The sequence below is a fragment of the Terrapene carolina genome, unplaced genomic scaffold (genome assembly GCF_002925995.2).
Source record: "Terrapene carolina triunguis isolate 2854851 unplaced genomic scaffold, T_m_triunguis-2.0 Scaffold130, whole genome shotgun sequence".
NCBI lineage: Eukaryota > Metazoa > Chordata > Testudines > Emydidae > Terrapene > Terrapene triunguis.
In genome coordinates, this window is record NW_020664481.1 from 34410386 (window position 1) to 34419219 (window position 8834).

Sequence of the window (8834 nt, forward strand, 5' to 3'; positions counted from 1 at the left end):
TATATATATATATATATATATATATATATATATATATATATACTTGCATTTATCTGCTCCAGATAAAGTTGATATTTGAAGTGTGGCATTATTAAGGAAATTGACACTTTAAAATGTCTTTCCTTTTCAAACAAAAACTCAAGCTTTCCTTCCTGGCATGCTTTCCCCAAAGTCTTTGTCTGAAATTGGTTCTAGATTACATATAGACGCAGAAATAATGTATAGATAGACAAAAAAAATAGTTTTAAATACATCTCTCTCATAATTGCTAAATCCTTTGCTGGTTGAGAAGGGTACACATTTTTTGCCAGTGGTGGATTGGTGTTTTTCATGGATTTGTAGATCTGAGCTTTTATTTTTCTACCAAATTATGCTCCCATCCAGAGATTTTAAAATGGGCTATTAATTAATTGCAGCAGCAGACACTGCATTATTTGTTTCCCATCACTGATGTTTGTATTGCAGCTGATGGGGGATTTTTCCAGCAGTTGTTGCAGACAAGTGGGTAGCATTCTTCACTGATAAAAATAATTATTCCCTTAAAGTAAAGTAGAAAAATATCTTGGGACTTTGGCTGTGAATAATACACCACACCACTGCACCAGTGGTAGATTCAGCAATCTGACTTGTGGACCAACGTAGGGCTAAATACAAATGCCTTGTGAACATGTTTAAATGAGTGTGACCCAAATCTAAACTGACAAAGAAAATTTGCACTCTGAAAGCTCAGACCTTTTGAGAATGTCTTATTTATTCCATGCTAATAAGAGCTGCTGTAAAAATGACTCTGAAGATATGAAAAAGGTGGAGGTATTTTTAGGTACAAATGCAAGAAAAAAGGAAAATCAGAGCAGGGTTGGCCCAAGCTAGCTAGGAAAATAAAATAAAGTACTGTCTTACTATTCTGCCAAACACAGAGCATTGCCTCTCATTTTTAATTGTCACCTGAACAATGAGCGCACAACTACGTAGATTGGATGAAAGTCTAAGGGTTTTAAACTCCACAGTGAGGCCATGATAGGCACAGAACTAACTGTTCTCAGAGTTCCTGCATCCCTGGAGGATAACAAATTAGGAGGATCTTGGTCTGGTACCTTAACCTCAATCCTGCACTCACAGAGTTCAGTGGCCAATTGCCCACTCGTTTCTCTGGGTAGAGGATCATGCCCACAATGATCTGTGGTACACCTACCTCTCTTTCAAAAGGTTAGGCTTTTTCCCCACCCACGCACATAGTTACCAACATTTGAGAATTGCTAGCAGGGACAATTTTCCAAATGAGCCAGGAGCCTGGGGACCACCACAGCCATTCTGGTGAATTTTAGGGGATTTAAAAATATTTTTAATCTCAATTATCAGAGTCCCCAAACTGACACTCTGCACAGGTCTGCTTTCCTGTCAGGCCCCAAATCCACTAAATCGTTATCCTCTGCCTCATGTATTGTCTTCACCTTTGTATCCCTACCTGATGTTTCCTCACAATGATACAACGTTGTAAAGGTATACAAGGGCAACAAAGCTTTCCATCAATGCAGTAAAACGACATGAACAAACTGGTGAGGGGGAAAACCCAAAAGGTATGACGTCTGGATAAACATCCAAAAATATCAATCCTTATTCAAACCTGCAAAGGCTCCAGAACTCTCCCACATAAAGCCACATTCTGACTCCTCTTGCTTAAAACTACCTCTCCCTTGAGGGCCCTGACTCTCCTCCTACCTGGTACCATCTTGGGGGATAAGCCTAGTGGCTTGCTACTCCATCCACTACATTGCCCCTCTTCTCTACTCTAGTTCTAAGCTTTCCCCCTTCCACTTCCTTCCTGTGATGTCTTCACCCACGTCCCCTTCTACCTCTTTTGATGGGTCTTCCTTGCTCCCACCCTCATTGTAGGGTTTCCCCATCCTTTGCCTCTTTCCCTTTGCCCCACAGGGGTGTTCTCATCCTCTTCCTCCTCGGTATGGGGTTCACTCGCCTTCCTCCTGAGGAGAGCTGAGTTGGAGCTACTGCTGGTAGCTACCTCCCCTATGAAAAGTCTAAAGCAGGAGTATTGCCAAGTAAGGCAGTGCACCACAGTCCTCAGCACTGACAAAGTACACACATTCAGAGAATCGTGAGATTCCTTGGTACTCCTCTACCCATTACTGTGCTCTAGGGCAGGAATGTTTCTCTGTCCCAAATAATCTCTTCACCTTTTCTGCATAGCAATAGTTACGATGGCAGACACCCACCTACCATTCTCCTTACCAGTCTTACTAGCAGCATGAGATGTGCAATGTCCTTCTCTCAGCCATCATTCATTTCATTTTGATGCCATGGAGAGCTGAGGAAGAACAGGCCTCAACAGCTCCTGTGTTCGGCACTTGACTATGCCCAGGGCCTGTCCAGCTCCAAACTACTCCCAGATATGGACTATTTGCGGAAGGGGCGTCTCTGCCCCAGTTAGCTTTGCAGTGCCAGGGAAATGACTCCCTTGTCTAATCAGATACACCTAAGCAAAGTTGACAGGTTTATGCCCCACACGTCACCAATGAGTCCATCATACATCATATGTTTTTACTCTCTCACTTTTTGAGTAGTACGGACTCCATGGTTTGTGCTCCAGCATTACTGCACACTGGCCTCACTTGTCCTCTTCAGTTTTTGAGAGGTCTAATAAGATCCTGTACATTTACACATCTCTGAAATCCAGTTTTTTCATCTCTCTGAGGAGCTGGTGGTAGGCACCCTAAAGTCAGAACGCAGCATCAGATACATTCTTATGGACAAGAGCACACATTTTACTCAGTCTGTTTATCCCTTTTTGTTTGTGCAAAAAAAAAAAAAAGCGGCCTCCTTCCACCTTAATAAATAGAATTAATTGAAGCTGCTTTTGGGGCACCCTGACTATTCCTTTTATATAACCGCCAAAAGGAAATGTGAACAGGATTGACAATATTATTTGTCTTTGTGATAGAAATGCAAAGTCACAAATTTGTAGCAAGTTATGTGCACATCATAATAAAAGGGCAGCAAGAAGCCCTTTTCCAGCCAGTGCAATTTATTTACCTCTTTTCAAAATCAGCTCCTTATTGTGTGCCTACAAATCTGCATGCTCTGAATATGCATTCAGAGGGAAAGGAAACAGGATAACTTTGAAAGGATATTACGTGGGAAATTGAAAAAAGTCCTTTATAATTACTTAGAAGTTCTGTGAAATTAGACAGTATATTTTTATGCATTTCAATCAGGAATAAAAATGCACTCAGCTGATGGCCATAGAAATCAAAAACAAGCATATGATGATAGTACAATGAATGTTTGCTGCATGTTTGTAACAATATCACTTTAACATTCCAGTGCATCTCAGTCGTCCTCCAGCAAATTGTGGCTGCCTTATTGACCTACGAATATAGAATATGATGATCCTGAGTGCAGACTTAGTGACAGGTGAGCTACAGTCAAGGGGCACATAGAGCCCTTGATCCACATAAGCAGTGACACGAGTTCTTCAGGTGGAACATGGGTTGGATATGAGGTGAAGGGATTGAGACAGTTGCGCTTGGGACGCTGAAGATCTGGGTTCAGTTCCCTGTTCTGCTACAGACTTCATGTGTGACCTTGGGCAAGTCAGCTAGTCTCTTGGGGCCTTGGTTCCCCATCTCGTCGATGGAGATAATAGCACTGTCCTACGGGCTGTGAGAATAAACACATTAAAATTGTGACATGCTCAGAAACTACAGCAATGAGGACTACATAAGTACCTAAGATAGACAAATAGATGTCAATTTGTTAAAGACACTGCTGAGTAGTTTGGGTCCAAAACTTGACCTGCCTGTAATGTTAGTGTTGTAGATCATCTGATAGAGTCTAAATGTATATTGAAAATAAATAAATAATCCATTGTTCTTCTATAGGGAAATTTAGAAATAATCACCCAACCTTTTCAGCTACGTGACCTGAGCAACCCCAACCCCCTCTGCCCCAGCATCCAGACATCAGGAGTTCCAGTCAGACATGCCACATTGGTTCGCCTCACAGCCTTGCTGCAGCCCATGGTTTCAGAATTCCTAAATAGCTCTGTGATTCAAGGCCCCCACTTGATCCCACTGCAAATCAATAACAAAATTCCTGTGGACTTGAACAGGAGCAGGCTTGGGCTCTACAAGCCTCTTCCTGCAAAGGGAATGAAGTGCAGTTTCCTTCGCAGGACTGGGGCCTTAATCATTGACCTAATCTTTAAAAATGAGTTTAAAAAAATCAGTGTTAGCTACATGGATAAGTAGGAAATAGACTGTGGAGAAAATGGTTCTCTATGTTCTAGAGAGTGTTACCAAAGAATAAAAAGCAAGACACAATCATTTTAAGCTGGCGTGCTAGCATCCCTTTAAGATGAGCCAAACCATAACCAACTGGTGCATAAGGGATGATTCACAGTGATGACCAGCTGGGTAAACAACAGACTCGTTGCTCTTCATGCTCGAGGGTTGAACTCCCGGATCCGTGTCTGCACTCCTCTGTTCTTTCCTCTCATGTGGCACCAATATCGTAGCCCTGACCTCTCATGTCAGCTATCGCAATTCCCCTATCTTCCAGCTTTTTAAGAAGCACATTTGTCATACCAGCTCCTGTAGTATCATCAATGTCAATAAATTCTAGAAAATGCTCTCTGACAGTCACCATTGCAGGGACATTTTCACTAGGTTCTGTTGTTGTTACAAAACGCACCATTAAAGTCATTTGTTCCGTATTGCTGATGTCAGGTGTGCAGTCCAGAATAACAGAGTAATATCTTGCTGACTTCAGATCTGCACAATCTTCTGTTTGACTTTTGTTGCCAGTAACTGTATGATCTCATTTTGAATTGTTTTTCTAAGGTAGTGGTGTGTGTGCATTTCCTGGGTGGTGACTCTTCTTAGATGCTCCTGGAATACAGCATCAAACTCGGCCATCAGCTCCACAAATTTAAGGACGTTTCCATTGTTTGGCACATACAGCTGATCTGAAGTGCCACGCAGTGCTAGATTTTGGGTAGCAAGCATTCTCACAATGGCAATGAGCCTTTTCAGAACATTTTGTCAGTAAAGAGACTCTGATGCAAACTTCTCCTGATGCTGATCCTCTATGGTGGCCTTTAACCTTAGACTCATCTAAAGCTCTTTCCACCTATGGAATGCTCTCTGGAGATTTGCTGCCTTCTCATGGCATGTCAGATTTCTAGCCAGATTTTTCCAGTCCTTTGTTCCTGTAGAACCCAATGTGGCTGGAACCTTAGACTGGAAGAGTTTGCAACAAAAACAGTATGCAGCATTCTGGGTTTTTGAGTACATAAGCCATGGCCTCTCCACTTTGTCACCATTGGGGATTTCACGCCAGTAATGTGTTGGATGGAAACTTCTATTTTCATTGTCTTTGGGGAACATGAAGTTTTTCACTTGCTGTGGCCCATGCAGTACAAGGAAGTCCCTCAGGCTACTGCTCAAGTGGATCCACAGTTCTTGATCATCTAAACTTAAGGAACTAAACTCAGCAGCAGCTGTTTCTTGCACCTCCACCACACTCCTCTCTGATCTACACTTTTCTTCAGGAATATGCATGGTTACATCCATTTGAGATGGAGATATGGATGCTGCAGTAGCTGCCAGGTCAACTGCACTCTGACTAACTGGAAAATCAGGCATCTCCTCACCACTCACATCCTCACTGGGGCCGGAAGGCTCTCAGTGAACATTTGTGTCTGTGTATCTCAGGAGAACTCCTTCCTGCTTAGATAGAAAAACTTCCTTTGCTTGCTTGCTTTTTCTGAATGCTGCCCCAGAGGGGTGTTTTCTTCTTTCACTCATGACTGCTGTTCTGTCCAGCTATAGTGGCTCTCAACCCTCAATTGAAGGGGACAAATAAGCAGGCTGGTAGCAGGGCCTGAGTGAGGGAAGATCTCAGCGTCTTAAGGGCCTAACTGGCTCCTACTACTTCAGTTGACTGCCTGTTCTCCTCAAGTGGGTTCAGGGAAGCAGCAGGAAACAGGAAGCTCCCTGAGAAGCTGGTGTTAATCAGTTCAGTGTCCTTGGGGTTCTAGAGAGGTACATAAGAGGCTCCTCCTCCTCTCTCTCCCTGCAGCTCCTGCTGCTTTCTGTTATTCCCTCTCACCTTTTCTCCTGCCTGCCTGTTATGTCTCTTGTGCCCTCCTTCCTCCAGCACAGCACTCCACCATCTCTGTGCATCTAGAGAGAGAATACATGTGCACCAGCAGCAGACACAATTTTCTACACACTGGGTCCTATTGGCGCACCCCCACCCCCACCCCCCCAAGCTTGGCACCTGAGGTGGCCACTTCAGTTCGCCTCATCGTAAGGCCAGCCCTGGGGGATGGAGTGGGCGGGGGCATCACCTCGGGGAAGAGGGCGGAGCAAGAGCTCAGCAGGGGGCCTTGTGGTCCCTGAAATTTTTTAAATCAAAATGGGGTTCCTCAGGTTGCTAAAGTTTGAGAACCACTGTCCTATTGTATTATGCCGCACACCATCTAATACAGCTTTAGAACAAAAATCTGTGTAAAATTAATAATGTACATAGAAACAATCAGGCATCATTACACTACCAATTTCAATCCCCATCAAATTTTAACAGTAATAGGAAGGGGGGGGGGGGGTGTTATGCAATAATGGAATTCTAAAAAACCCATAATTATAGACACACATGGAGTCACCAGGGGCTGTTTGGATTATACTTTTTATAGTTGGGATGATAAAATATTGGTCTGAATTTATGAAAATATTGTGCAATTCAGTTATCAGCTAGAAATTGTGGTTTTGATTTAACTGGGAATTTATCTAAACAGCTCCATCTTTTTATACCAAAAGTGTTGTATCAATAAATATTGCAGTAATCAGTTGGTTAATAGTAATAACAATATTGTCACCTAGTAAGAGAGTGAGACAAATCACATACTATTGTTTTGAAAAACATAAGCCCCTTCAAAATGGCTCTCTCATTTCAGGAAAAAAGCCATACATACCTCCCTTCAACTGTGGTGTTCCCTATGGTAATGTACTGCAGTCGCAGGGCAAACACATTCTTTCCCCATTTCTCAGCACTGGCACACGTCAGATATTGAAATGATGATAATTCATGACTGCAACCAGCCCTGCTTTTGGTTTATTTTCACTGTCTGGTATTTAACTGAATTTACAGAAGTCTGATGAATCTAACTAATCATTAAAATGTGTAATAACAATAACAAAAATGCCTGGTTTGAGTGAGCATGCACAAAGACAGATGATGAAGAAAAATAAGTTGAATTTCTAACTCCCAGTGAAGCAACTGTGAATAATCTGGTTAGACGGTTTTAGTAATTCGTCATTTATTCATTAACTTATACTGTAACATTCTCTTTACTTATTTTTTAGCATAATGGCAAAGTAGAGATGCACAGAATGCAAGCATAATGCTATCTAAAAGATAGCTTTAGGACAGATGGTATCCTAGATTTGTAAGAAGGCCTTTCTATAATTAACAGTTGGACTCATTACATCCAAAAACATTCACTCATGTAATGTGCTTTTGCATATTATCAGTAATATACTAAAACCCATCAATTACATTGCCGTATTTGTAAAAACACAGAGATCTCACATGTTTAAAGAGTAAAATACAAGTCATTAGCTGCAGTTTTAATTTAACAAGTCTAATTTTATAAATGAGTGAATTTTTCCCAGGCTATAATTTCTAATTATGCATTTACATAAATTCATGATATGTGATTGATGAAATATTAATACCAAAGGCAATTTTCTGTCTTTGTGGAGCACTGAGGAAAAACTTTGAACAAAAAGTTGTTCACAGTACAACTTAATATCATGTGAAATTATAATCCCAGCACTTGTTCCATGTGTTTGTAACTGGATCAGTATCAAAAGTGCAGCTCTTCTTTTACCCACTGAAACCACCAACTAAGTGCAGTCAGGTGAACATTTTGGTCTCATCTTAACTTCAGCCATGAGACAACAGTTTGGAAAATCATCAGCTGTTACGTAAGAAAAGGTCAAGAATAAAAGCTGCCAAAAAGCTTGAATTCCTTGTTGCTGAATATGAAGGTCAATCCAAGTGCAGCCCAAAACAAAAAAAAGCTTTGGAGAGAAAAAGAAATAAGAATGACTTGTTTATTTTTTTTAAGGTAGAGATATTTGGCAGTGTGGGGGGAAATCCATCCACTTTGGTAATACTCTGTGGACTGGATTCTGCTCTCATTAAAATTAAGAGGTGGATCACACCCTCCAGGGTTACCGCAAAGTACTAGAGTCACAATGGTAGGGTACAATTTCACATCCTCACAAGAGGAAAACTAGCTGAAGTAAACCACAGGCTACTACTTTGGGTCTTTTATACTGCACCATTACATGCACTGCCTTCCTTGGATTGCTGTCTTCTGATTGTTGCCCGGGATGTTTTAAACTACCCCTAGCAGCGCCAGAATTTGCCCAAAAGTGAACTGCTGTTGGATTCCCACTCAATGGGATATTGTTCTTCCCCCACGAACACTAGTGGGGCAGCTAAGGCCACCCTGGTTCCAGGCTGTTGCTGAGCCTGCTTGGTAACTAGCAACACCTACAGCTGGTTGAAATTTTCCAGACAATTTTTCTTCTTGAGAAATTGCCTTTTTTCTAAAATGATCACAAATCACTGAAAACTTGCCTTTTTTCAATCATTTCTCATTGTTTCTTGCAACGTTTTTTAAATCAAAATTATACTAATTTTTATTTGAAAAGTTTTATCACCATTTTTGTTTGCTAAAAAACCCACATTGTGATAAACAAAAAAAAGTCTAATAGGTTCAGTTTGGAAAAGAACGGTGAAACATT